Below are 12,530 nucleotides of genomic sequence, written 5' to 3'. Positions count from 1 at the left end.
GCAGGAGAAAGTGTGCTTCACACACCAAGAGGCTAGAGGGAGTTCAGCAGATGATATGGGAAGGGCAGGGAGAAGCAAGTAGCTCAGAGTCACATGCTGTAGGGAAGAAGTGCACACAGAGGTTCCTGGAAATGCCAGCTGACCCTCATGCCCAAGCATGCACAGCTTCACTTCACAAAGCTTGGTGCCCATACAGTGATGCCTTTACTCTGATGCAGTCAACATTAATGTAATGATAGACAACACATTGGTTTGCACAGACAACCAGTAGTCAGCCAATGGTAGAAAACCAGTAGTCAACCCATGGTAGACTACAAGTAACAAGCTGTGTTCCTCAAGGGTCAGCACTGGGACCAATATGAATGAAAATATTTAATATCTTCATTCATGAAATAGATAGTGGGATTGAATGTGTCCTCAGCAAGTTTGCAGATGACACCAAACTGAGTGGTGCAGTTGACATGCTAGTGGAAAGGGATGACATCCAGAGGGACCTTGAACATCAAAAAGCTCAACAAGGCCAAGTGTAAGGTCCTGTGCCTGAGTTGGGGTAATCCCAAGTACTAGTACAGACTGGATGAGAATTGGATTGAGAGCTACACTGCAGAGAAGGACTTGGAGATACCAGTGAATTAAAAGTTGCATATGAGCCAGCAATGTCCACCTGGAACCCAGAAAACCAACTGTGTCCTGGGCTGCATCAAAAGAAGCATGACCAGCAGGTAGATGGAGGTGGTTCTAGCCCTCTACTCCACTCTTGTGGAACCTCAACTGTAGCACTGTGTTGGGGCCCAAACAGAAAAAAGACGTGGACCTGTTAGAGTCAGTCCAGAGGAGGATCATGAAGATGATCAGAGGGGCAGGAACACCTCTCCTATGAAGACAGGCTGAGACAGCTGGGGTTCTTCAGGCTGGAGAAGAGAAGGCTTCGGGAAGACCTTATCGTGGCCTTTCAATATATAAATAAGACTTGTAAGAAAGATGAAGAAAGATGTGGAAGCCACATCCTTGGAAATGTTCAAGGCCAGGCTGGATGGGGTTTTGAGCCACCAGGTCTAGTGGAAGGTGTCCCTGTCCATGCAAGGGGGTTGGAACCAGATGATCTTTGAAAGTCCCTTCCAACCTAAACCCTTCTGTAATTCTAGGAACACATGCACATCCACACACATTCCTTTTCCACTACCATACTTTCTCATACCCATTTACCATTTGACCCCTTCTCATCTTTCCCAAGCTAGACCAAAATATCAACAACTTCCCCAAACATAAGACTGGACTTTTAGAAAATCACAGAATTGTATTTGAATGTCCAGGGGAACCTTGCCTAGTTAGATTTTCAGTATAATTTGTTGCTCTGAAGAAAACAAATCGTGTTTCCTTCCTTCCTTTTTATAATTGGTATGAGAATTGAAACTGTCAGTTCTGGAGTCACCTGACTCCAGGTGCTGGGGCTTTAAGGAAAATATTAAATATCATGATGCTTTGGTCAAAATGGTGAGAGTTTGCATCATTTCCATGCACTCCTTCCATCAGACACCTCTACTCCTGATGTGAGGCATTCTCTTACACTCACATCTTCTCCCAAATATTTGCCCTCCTGCATTCCCCAACACCTGACCAAAATCTCTATGTACCCCTGCTTAGTCCCTTGAAATCACACACAGAAAATACCTTTTCTTGTTTGTTTGTTTGTTTGTTTGTTTGTTTGTTTGTTTGTTTCTAACTTTTTTTAAAGGAAAGACCAATGTTCTTCTTGCCACAGGGCAAGGTACCAAGTTTCTTCCCAGCTTTTCCATATACACCTCCATGATTCCCAGCTCTGGCACAGACTCCTCCATGATACCTCCTTATGACTGTTGCCCAGATTCATAAAAGAACCAGTTGTAGCACGTACCCAGAGGAAAATCAGGACTTCAGAAAGTGTCAGTGTTCAACGTGGTGCTAAAAGACACCGCCTCCTTCAGTCTGATTAGCAGAATGCAAGGCTACAATTTTCATGTCAAGAATTACATGAAATGACATGAAATGATGTGTTTTCTCATAGAGACCTCATTGCAGCCTTTCAACATTTGAAGTAGACCTATGAGAAAGATGGGAACAAACATTTTAGCAGGGCCTGTAGTGATAGGACAAGGAGTAATGGTTTCAAACTGAAAGGAGGCAGATTTAGACTAGTTACTAAAAATAATTTTTTTACAATGAGGGTGGTGAGACACTGGAACAGTTTTCCCAGAGAGCTTGTAGAAGCCCCATTCCTGGAAATATTCAAGGTCAGGTTGGACAGGTCTGTGAGGAACCTGATCTAGTTGGAGGTGTCCCTGCAGGGGGCATTGGAACTAGATGGTCTTTAAAGGCCCCTTGCAACCTGAACCACCCTGTGGTTCTAAAGCCCTGCACTTGCAGAGCCCACAGCCCAACCTCCAGCCCTTTAGCTGTGAGATACTGCCCAGCTACCCTGTTATGCTGTGGGCATCTCTCTCCCCTGCAGAGCCAGGCTCGTCGACCTGAGCAGCCAACACCCAGAGCTGCAGGGGAAACCATGGGGCTCTTGTAACCCTTAGCAAAGCCTTGAGACCTTTGATGTGGGGTAGGAAGAAGAAGGCTGCTGGCTTCTAGGTAAGCTGAGAGATGCTGCATATTTCCTCTCCCTTCCCCAGAGCAGACAGGCTGCTCCAGTGAGCTGGGAATTGCTAAGAGATTGAAAACTTGTTGCTGTGAATTTCAGAGATGCCTGGCAGGGGCAGCTGCAGCAACGCAGGGTTCAGAGCATTAAACTCACTGTGCTAAAGTCATAATGGGATTTTGCATGGTGCTGTGACCAGAATACCCAAGCCAGCTCAGCATCTTGCCTCATCAGGCATGGTTGAAATACCTCCTTCTTGCTCCAGTCCCTCTCCCCCTGCCTGTAGGGCATATCCCAGCCCTGAGGCTTCAGAAGGATGTCTATCTGTACAGGAGGAAGGGGGGCTTCACCCCTCGAGCCCATCCAAGCCCCATAGGCTTGTTGGCTTCTTCCTCTGCTCCTTTTAGGAATGTAATAAGAATCTTCTATAGGTGGGAATACCTCAGCCATGAAAGGGACAGGGCAGAATTGCTCCTTAGATGAGTTTCTGGGGAGATGGGTCAGATGCATGTGGAAAGGAGGCTTGGGAAGAGACAGAACAAATTACAAATGGGACATGAAGGAAAGGCATGGAGCAAAACTGGGAGGAGGGATGCTCCAGGGAAATAGAAGGGAATAGCTTGGGGGAGGGATACCTTCAGGTTAAGGAGGATGTGGACAGGGGCCTGTCACTGGGAGGAAGGGTACCCAGGAAATGGGTCTGTGAGAGGGTGAGCACTGGGTCTGAACAGGGGTTTGCAGTGTGTGGTCAGGGGAGAGAAGAGTGGGCATTATGGAGAGGGTGTGTGTGTGTGTATATCTGCACTATTTCCCATAGGGTGAATTTCTCTTAGAAAAAGCCACTTTGTAATCAGGAAGCTGGGATTTGTTCTGCTGGATCTGCCTCTCCTCTGCAAATTATTTAATAGAGTTCATCTGATTACATCCTGTGCCCTGGAGGAGGTGAGGAGGTCAAATGTCTTCTGGGGGACAGACACTTAGCAAAGCTGTTTCCCTACTGTTGCAGAGACCATAATCTCTGTGTCTGCTTAATCAGCTGTAATACCTAGAAGGAAGAAAACAAGATGCAAAATAAGGGTGGATATGAGACTGAACCCTCCTTCTATCGTGCATGGGATTCCAAGGTTGTGACCTACCATCCTAGGCTGATTGTGCTACCTGCCCACCTCTGCAGCTGCCCAGAAGGGGTGAGGGCAGGGAAGGCCTGAGATTTCCTCCTAAACCCCATGGCTTGGTGAACCCACAGCCACCCAAATATACCGGTGGGGCTCACAACAAGGGGGCTTGCAACAAGGGGGATGAATAAAGGGCAAGTGCGTAAGATGCCCGTGCATTAGGGAGAAAAGAGGTAGTGGCAGGGCTTGCACAACTGAGGAGAAGTCTAATTACTGTATTTATTCCTGCCTTACTGTCTCAGTGAGTTTTGGATCAGGCACTGCAGCTACCTCTGTCCCACAGAACTGACTCTAGGGTGCAGATGAAGGGTTGGGGGAACCTGCTTAGATCTGGAGTATGGGTTTGCTGCTGGCAGAAAAGAGGAGTATGGACAATATTAGGACTGAAAGAGAAGATCAGCAAGGAGGAACAAAATAATGAAAAAGTGAGAAGAAAGCAGCCAGACCTACAGAGAGAGGCACCAGGGCAGCCTGTGTTCACACTTGTTTATCAGTGTTGCTGTGGTCTCCTCCTTTGCCTGACCATTTTAGCCTGAGCATACAATATGTGGCAGGAGGAAAATACCTCATTATAAGGAGAGGGTTTGGGTGCCAGGAGGAACAGGGCCCAACAGCCCCTTCAGAAACTCTCTTAAAGGCAAGAAGGATTTTTCACTCCCTTACACTTACCCCTTGAAGGCCAAGACTTCACATTGGATTAGAAGGCAATGAATTCACCTGTGGAGAGCTGAGCTCCAGGCCTCCCAGTGTAGCTGGGGGTTTGCTATTTCAGCTTTACCTTTTCCTTATGTTAACTATGTAAAATGAGACACTATACTGGAGTAACTGTTTTGCTTCTCCACGGGTTTCTCATCTACTGAGCTGCAAGCTCTTTGGAGTAACTAGCAGTTACTACAGCTGCACAGTGCCTGCACACAATGATACTCTTATTCTTTCTAGGGATACTGGAAATAACCCTAGTACCTGTAACTAAGAGGGTGGAGTGCAGACTCACAGATACCTTCTTCATCATAAAAACAATCAGAATTAGATAGACTTTCTGGAGAACTTGGCTCCTACTCATGTATACTTTCCTTCCTATCCACTCTTCTGAGGTTTTGCCCACTCGGTATTCCCATGATTACTCCTTAGCACTCTCCTGAGCCCTTCAGTGGGATTGCACTTGGCTGGCTTTCCTCCCCTGCCATGAGTAGGCAGGCAGGGAGAGTAGGAGGGAAGAGTGAGGATGTCTCTGGGCAACATCCCTGCCACATTGGTTTGGTTTATCTGCCATCAAGATGTCCCAAAAGCCCATCTGACTCCAGGCTTTGCCATTGTGACAGATTGGGAGTTAGCTTCCCTCCCTCTACAGCCCCCTCAGCCCAAAATGTAAGCCTGAGTGGAAGTGCAAGAGAGGTGGGTTAAAGTAAGGCAAGATCTGTCAGTGCCGTTTGGAATATTTAAAGTGCCTCATCTGACGTGGTGGGCATCAGCACAAGGAAGTTGTGAGGCATTTCTGTGCATGCTGCTCCTTTCTAGCCCAGGGGAAGCCAGGAAGGTACCTGAAGGTTTGCTTTTCAGCCGTGGGTAAGCTTGAAGGAAAACTGCATGGCTTAACAACTTGCCTGGCCAGAGCCCCAGAGGCAATGCTCCCTGGCTGGGTAACAAGAGCATCCATCTCCAGTGCTGGCAGTGTGGCAGTCAGCTGCTTGTGGAAAAGATGGATCAATTCATAACACAGCCAAAGGAAACCTGGGAGGGAGATGGACTGCAATTCAGTCAGGTCAGGCTGTGGCTGGTTAGCAGTAGAAGGATAAAACTTAGCTGAGTCTTTTCTTTGGCACTCTGGAGGGTGAGGCCTGGGTATGGATAAATGGGGGTGAATCCTAGTGTCACTATGAGCAGGAGAAGGTTGGGGCATAATTCTTACTCCTTCATTAGCCTTTTGTCCCAGATCAGACACCAGTTGCCCACACTGCTGTGCCAAACCCCCATCACTCCCTGCCCCTACCCCAGATACGAGGGGAAGGCAGAGCAGCTTGAGGGAGAGCAGGGATGGAGCTAGCAAAGGGTACATGGCTCCACCTCTCCCTAAATGCTGTTTTCTTTCCTTTATCCTTTTGGTACCCCGTGTGCATTGGTGTCCCAGATGCTCAGTGAGGAAAGGCATGTGAAACCCTTCCTTTCACCACCTCTCCGCAGAGGATCTTCAAGGGCTGGGGAATGGCATTATCCCATTTCCCTCTGCTCTGCCACAAAGCAGAGAAGCAAGTCATACCTGATGGAGGATAGTATTGCCACCCTCAGGCAATAGGCTGGAAAGACCCAACTCTCAGGGCTCCAGCCACTCCTGCTCCACCTCACCCCACTCCATGGGGCAGGGGGAGATGGCTCCATACCAAGCTGCCTCCTTCCCTTTGAGGGATGGACATGTCTCCCTTTGCTCTTTTCAAGGGCAAGCACCATTGGGCACAGAGGAGGACAGCAGTTCTCTGTGTTGGAGAATGGCTTCCCACCTAGAAACAGGCCTGCTGTTAGCAAACAGTACAGCACAGGGTTGTCATCTTGAGATGCAGAATCACAGGAGTAAGGTCCCTGACAAGAGGAAAGGGCAATCCCATACTCGACATATACAGCCTGTTGGCCCTAATTCCTCCTCTGCTCTGGGCTCTTGGTGCCAGGATGAGATGCATCAGGAGAGGTACCATTTTGCTAAATCTTGAAGCTGACACTTTTAATATCCATTAGCGTTGCTACTCTGCCAGAGAGCATTAGCTGAGACGCATGGGCTGTTCCTTTCCTGATTTCTAGGCCCAGCCCGTACTATCCCTCCCCTTTTGTTTCCACAGCCCAGCCTGACTTGTGTTCACAGCCCCAACAACATCAGTTATCTCAGGTTCAACTCCTCTCTTCAACAAATCTGTCATTGCCATCTTCCACTCCACTCCTTTTCAAGGAGTTTTGTATCTTGAGGAAAGTGTCTCTCCACACAATGTACATGGATCCACACCCAGACACACGCCTAGGAAAGGACAGAAAGGAAGGCTTACTTCTGCCTCCAAGAAACAGATATGAAGCACTAAGTGGAGCAAAGGAAGGAGAAAGTCTGAAATACAGACTCTCTGGCATTCCCTCTTGGCTGCATTGCAGGGGTCAGTGGACTCCTCTGCCAAGATATTTTTTTTGAGGCACTGTGCAAATAAGTTGTCAGAGCCATCCCTGCCATCCCTCCACTAGCCTGCACTACTGAGCATCCAAAAGCAGGGTTCTTGGTGCTCCTCTGCAGGATGTGAAGAGGTGAGAAAAGTGAGTACATTTTGTTCTGGGTGTCTGTGACTAGGTGAGAAGATGGAGCTGGTTCTCTAAGCACTGGTCAAGCTGCCGTAGGCTCAACGTGCTACTTGCCAAATCCAGGCAACCTGAAACGTTTTATACTCAGATAGTTAAACTCTCCTCTCCCCAAACAGGAGGCTGTATAGTGACCCTTGGCATTGGCTCTACCTCAAAGCAGGCATGAAAGAAAGGGAATGATTTTGGATGCAGTGCAGATTGTTCTGCACTGTTTGACTGTGCAGCTGTCAAACATCAGAGACAGAAGGAAGATTAGATCAGGCTTCCCATTTTGGCTGCGTGACTTTGAGCACCAATGCATGTGTGTAACCAAGAAATGTCAAAGGCTGCTACAGATTCATGTACCTTCACCCACAGACCTGTTGATCTACCTCCTACTCTTGATAACAGAATCCATCTTTTTTTTTTTTTTCCCCTCCCACCCACAGAGGTGCTGAGGAAAGGAAAAATAAGGCAATGGTTAGCCACTACACTTAGCCAAGCCAAGATCAGCACAATACTCTACAGCCATGATGTTACCTCAGTGGGAAAGTAGTCCTGGGAAACATGTTTGTGGACATGTGCTGAACGATGGAGAAAGGATTTTGTGAGAGTACAGTTTGGTATATTTATATTTGTTTGTGTTCTTAAAGAATAAATTATAGAATCATGGGATTGTTTTGGTTGGAAAAGACCTTTAAAATCAAGTCAAATCATTAACTTAGCACTGATGAGTCCACCACTAACCTGTGTACCTAAGCACCACATCTGACATCTTTTAAGTACCTCCAGGTGACTCAACCACTGTCCTGGGCAGCCTATTCCAGAGCCTGACAACCCTTTTGGTGACAACAATTTTCCTAATATCAAATCTAAACCTCCCCTGGTACAACTTTAGGCCATTTTTCTCTTGTCCTATTGCTTGTTACTTAGGAGTAAAGACCAACACCCACCTCTTGACAACCTCCCTTCAGGTTGCAGAGAACAATGTCTCCCCTCAACCTGCTTTTTTCCAGTTTGCATTAAAGCAGGTATAATAAATGTGTTTCTGGTCTGCAATACTGACAGTTTTCTCTGCTCTCTTATTTCCAAGTGATATTATTTGCACCAGACAGGTAAGAGTGGCAAATATGTATTTGTTATGGTTAGAAAAAAAGACGGATGTCAGCTGTCAAGGAGCAAAAAGAGCAGGATGGCTCCATGAAAAAGGATTAATCAGGAACCAAGGGTAACATTAAACACGGGCAAAGCAGTGACATCACAGGCTGCAGTGAGGTACCACACTGCCTGAGCAGGGGGAGTGATTGGAACAAGATCTATTAACAAACTTAGATAAATCGAGATAAGGAAACATTACAGATCAACTCAGGAGCAACACAACTACAATACACCAAATGTGAATGCCCTGGCCTGAGCTTAAATAGACCTCTGGGGCCATACACAGAGGGTGGGTGGGTGGAAGCTCCACGTGAGACTGGCCAGGGCAGTCAAGGCTCATTAGTGCACTCAGAGCCCTGACACTGATTAATACAACTGAATGCCATGCTCTGAATGTGTTGGCTACACAGTGGAGGTGGTTACACAGTTATATTCTAGTGTGTGCCTATGCTAAAAAACATTTTTATGTGCACAATTAGCATGCTGGTATGAAGCTGTAATGTCATTGACAGAGCTGCTTCCATCTACCCATCCAGTAACCTGGTCTGGTCTCAAAAGCATGCTTGAGTTAGGTAAATTAATGCTGGGAAAATCTTTTCAGAAAAACAAGCCTTAAGTTTGTTTAATTTCTTGGTCTCTGAACTGTTGTATTTGACTGATCTTGAATCAAAGCAGCTGTCCATCACTGTACTTGGAGAAGGAGCAGAATTCACAAATATGTTTGAATTACCTCTGTTTAAAAAGGTGCTGGACAGATTGTTAAAGAGCTTGTAGCTGTACTAGCAAGTGGGAAAAACAGATTGGGTTTTCCTGAAGGTGGGGACCCACTTTATTAGGATACATCAAGGAGCCTCTCACAGTGAGAAAGTGAGGAAATAATAATTTCCCTCCTGCAGACAGATGATACTGTCACATTTTTCCTCTGCAGAGCAGAGGTAAAAGAGAGATGCAAAACCAAAGAAAATAAATGAACAGGTCTTAAGGTACAGAGGCAGGTGTAGGAGTCTGAAAGGAACACGGATGCAGAAGAATAATTTATTGGAAGCTTGAATAACGGTAAGAAGTGTTCATCAAAGCACCTAGATAGACAAGCCTTTAAAAGGTGTTACTATGTGAAAGTAATTCCATAGCAAAGCATAGGTGTGAAAAGTTATTATCTCACACAGAGATCCCTTGGCAGAAGAGAGTGCTTTGGCAGCTCCATCCCAGCCCCAGTGCAACGGCAGCCCCAGGCTGGCTCATGCCAGGAGCCCTAGCACTGCCTTCTGGCTCAGGCTGGGACTAATACCCACCTTTGGCCCACACCACAGACTTCTCTCAGCACAGATCTCTTAGCAGCACATGCTTGGTTTTGGCTTCCCTGTTTTAGGCTCACTTCAACCATACTTCTAGTTATTATCTTTATACCTTCTCTAATGCCTTTTATCCTCTTTATAGGATGGGATGGATTATCACAGATGAGACTCTTAGCTGCAGTCTTTACAGGACTAACTTCATCTTGACTTCTCAGACATTTCTCTTAAAACATCTTAAATAGTAATTTGAAGTCTCTATTCTATGCTGTCTACTGTTATTCAGTGCAGAATCCAGCTCTTTATCTTGGAAGAATTAGATAGTATTTGCAATGTCTCCTGTGAACATAGCGTTGAGGCACCAAGCAGAAAAATGCCTGGGATTGCAAAAGTCCTGAAACTACTTCATCTGGATATTCTCAAATCCCCTGGGACATGCTAGAAATGTTCTTCACCCAAGCCACACCCTGCTCAAGAACAATATGGAAGCTCAGACATGGAGGACAGAGATGGATGGTGAATAGAGGGAGGACTGTTGCTGTCTGGCTTCTTTGTCCCCGTGTTTTGTCCTCAGTACTGAGTTTGCTGTGAGACAACTTTATTGTCTCTCCTTGTTCTCTTCCTTCACTCCACCCCTTATAATGGCATTCTTCCAGCAGCTTTTGATGATGAGGTTAGAAGGAAGGAGGGTTGGGTCTGGAGGTTGTCTGAGAGTGGCAGGACTTCATGGCCTGTTGCCTACAAGCCAAGATCAGTGTGAAGGTACAAGGTGAGGCTGATGGGTGAGAGATGTCTGAGTACAGCAACGTGGAGGGCACGAGAAGATGACACAAGGACAGAGGAGGCAGGAAGTGTTGCAGAGTCCTGTCAGGTCTCTCTGATGATACTGAGTGGGATCAGGGAATCACAGTAGAGCCAGAAGAAAATGGGCAAGAAGGAATCTAGCTCTTCATCTGAGAAAACCATGGAACAGGAAAAGCACCAGCCTCCAATGCCACCTCAGTGGACATGCCAGGCAAATTGTGGGACAAGGGAGAGCTCCAGAACCAGGCACACCACAAAGTGCCTAATTCCTATTTAGGTGCCTAAATTCCCATTGACTGGAAGGAACTGTGTGAATACTAGAGTCATTTGTCACTCCCTCAGTGTGGTTTGTATGGGCCAGATTAGCACACAGACAGACAGACAGAATGAATGAATTAAGCAGCTCTGAATTAATCTCCAGTTAAACAACACATTCCTTTTGTCCTCGGGAAGGATTAGACAGACAGCACCTTGCTCTAAGCTCTACCTGCTGCTACTCCTGGCAGCCCAAGGTTGATTTGCCTTGGATTTGAAGCAACTGCTGTCAATAATGTAAACCTCAAGAGGTGAGTAACAGACCTCCTTGTGAGATCTTCCTTTTTTTTCCTAGCCACCCTCTCTGCTCCTGCAGCTTTAAACCCAACCAAGGAATGAGTATTTTTTTTTCCTAATGATTGAAAGAAGGCAGATAAGAGGTAGGTCTTCAAATTAAGAATCCAAGACTTGATTGCAGCTCTTATCATATTTTTTCCATTTTCCCTCCTTCTTCCCAACAGAAAATAAATTGCTTCAATAAATTACATCTTTAATCTGCATAGGGAACCAGCAGGCTGGGCTCTTCTTTTAATGTGCCCTATTGCAAGATAATCAACCCCTTCCTCTCACTGCATGGAGCAACCTAATAGATTTTAAACAATTCCATTATTTGATGATTTCTCCTATTATTAATACAAATTACCTCCACTTGCTTTCAATTAGAGCCAATTAGAACCCAATCAGGTTCTCTCAAACACCACCTTTCTATTTAAACCAAGAACCCATCCCACTGACATGCCTTGCCTCCCTCTGTTTCTCATTACTTTTGTTTTTCCAGACTGTTCCTCCATTTTCCCCTCCCCTCTCTCTGAGAAGAATCCACTGATTCTATTCCCCTACTACTTTCTCCTAAATCTAATTCTATGTCACCATCTCTGGAGGTGAAGTCAATAAGGCCCCCCATTAACACTATTGATTTGTGCTCTCTGCTGGTATTCTAACTGCATTCCCAAGAGTGACACAGCTCACAACTGGTACAGACACCCTCTCCAGGGCCTCCTTTCTCTGTCCTGACACATGAAACTCTGCTAACCTTCAAGTGAGGGTTGTCTCTGTGCCAATAGCAACTCTGCTTGTAACTTCAGCCACAGTTCCAAGCCCAGGTGTTTGTGATGCAACTGCACAAAGGTTCCTCTACTCTGAAAGCAGAACTTCTGTGGTCAAAGTGGAGGGAGTATCTAGTCTGGGGCCAAATGCAGCAAGGGCTGCAGGGAATTCTGTTGCTGCTTTTACAATGATTGTGTTGTTTTTTGTCTAACTGCATGGACTCTTGGCCAGACACCTTGGCTCTGGAGGTTTTTCACTCATCTTTTTGAGTAGCTAACCACTGAGGTTAGTCCAACCTTGAGCACTGATGTGCTATCACTGGACACTACACTTGGTTCTTTGTTTTCTGTCTCCAGCAGCACCAACAGACCACCACTCAAATGAGGCAGAGAGGAGCTGAGTACATGCAATAATACCTCATCCACTAGCCTGGGACCCTGAAGGTAGTAGATGGAGAGGCAGCATTGCCACCATTATCTTAAAGCTGAAGGAGAAGAGTGTGATTTGCCCCACAGGTCTATGACAGAGCTAAGATCCCCTAAATCATGCAGGACTGTGATGCTTCTTGATCTGGATGTTTTGGGTTGTGGTTTTTTTTCTGTTGGAGTTGGGGATTGTGGTGTTTGGGGTCTTTGGGTGAGGGGGAGCATGCTGTGTAAAGATCCTGTCATACAAATAAAGGCCATTGAAGTTTTTGTGTGAAGGAGGTTTGCGAAACTACACCAGGACATGATGACACAGCAGAAATATAAGAATGGCTATCTGAGGGTGGATCAAAGGTCTAGAATCATGTCCTAAGGCAGGAAT

This window comes from Chaetura pelagica, unplaced genomic scaffold (genome assembly GCF_000747805.2).
Source record: "Chaetura pelagica isolate M959 unplaced genomic scaffold, ChaPel_1.0 scaffold79, whole genome shotgun sequence".
NCBI lineage: Eukaryota > Metazoa > Chordata > Aves > Apodiformes > Apodidae > Chaetura > Chaetura pelagica.
Note: the sequence above shows the minus strand (reverse complement) of the source record.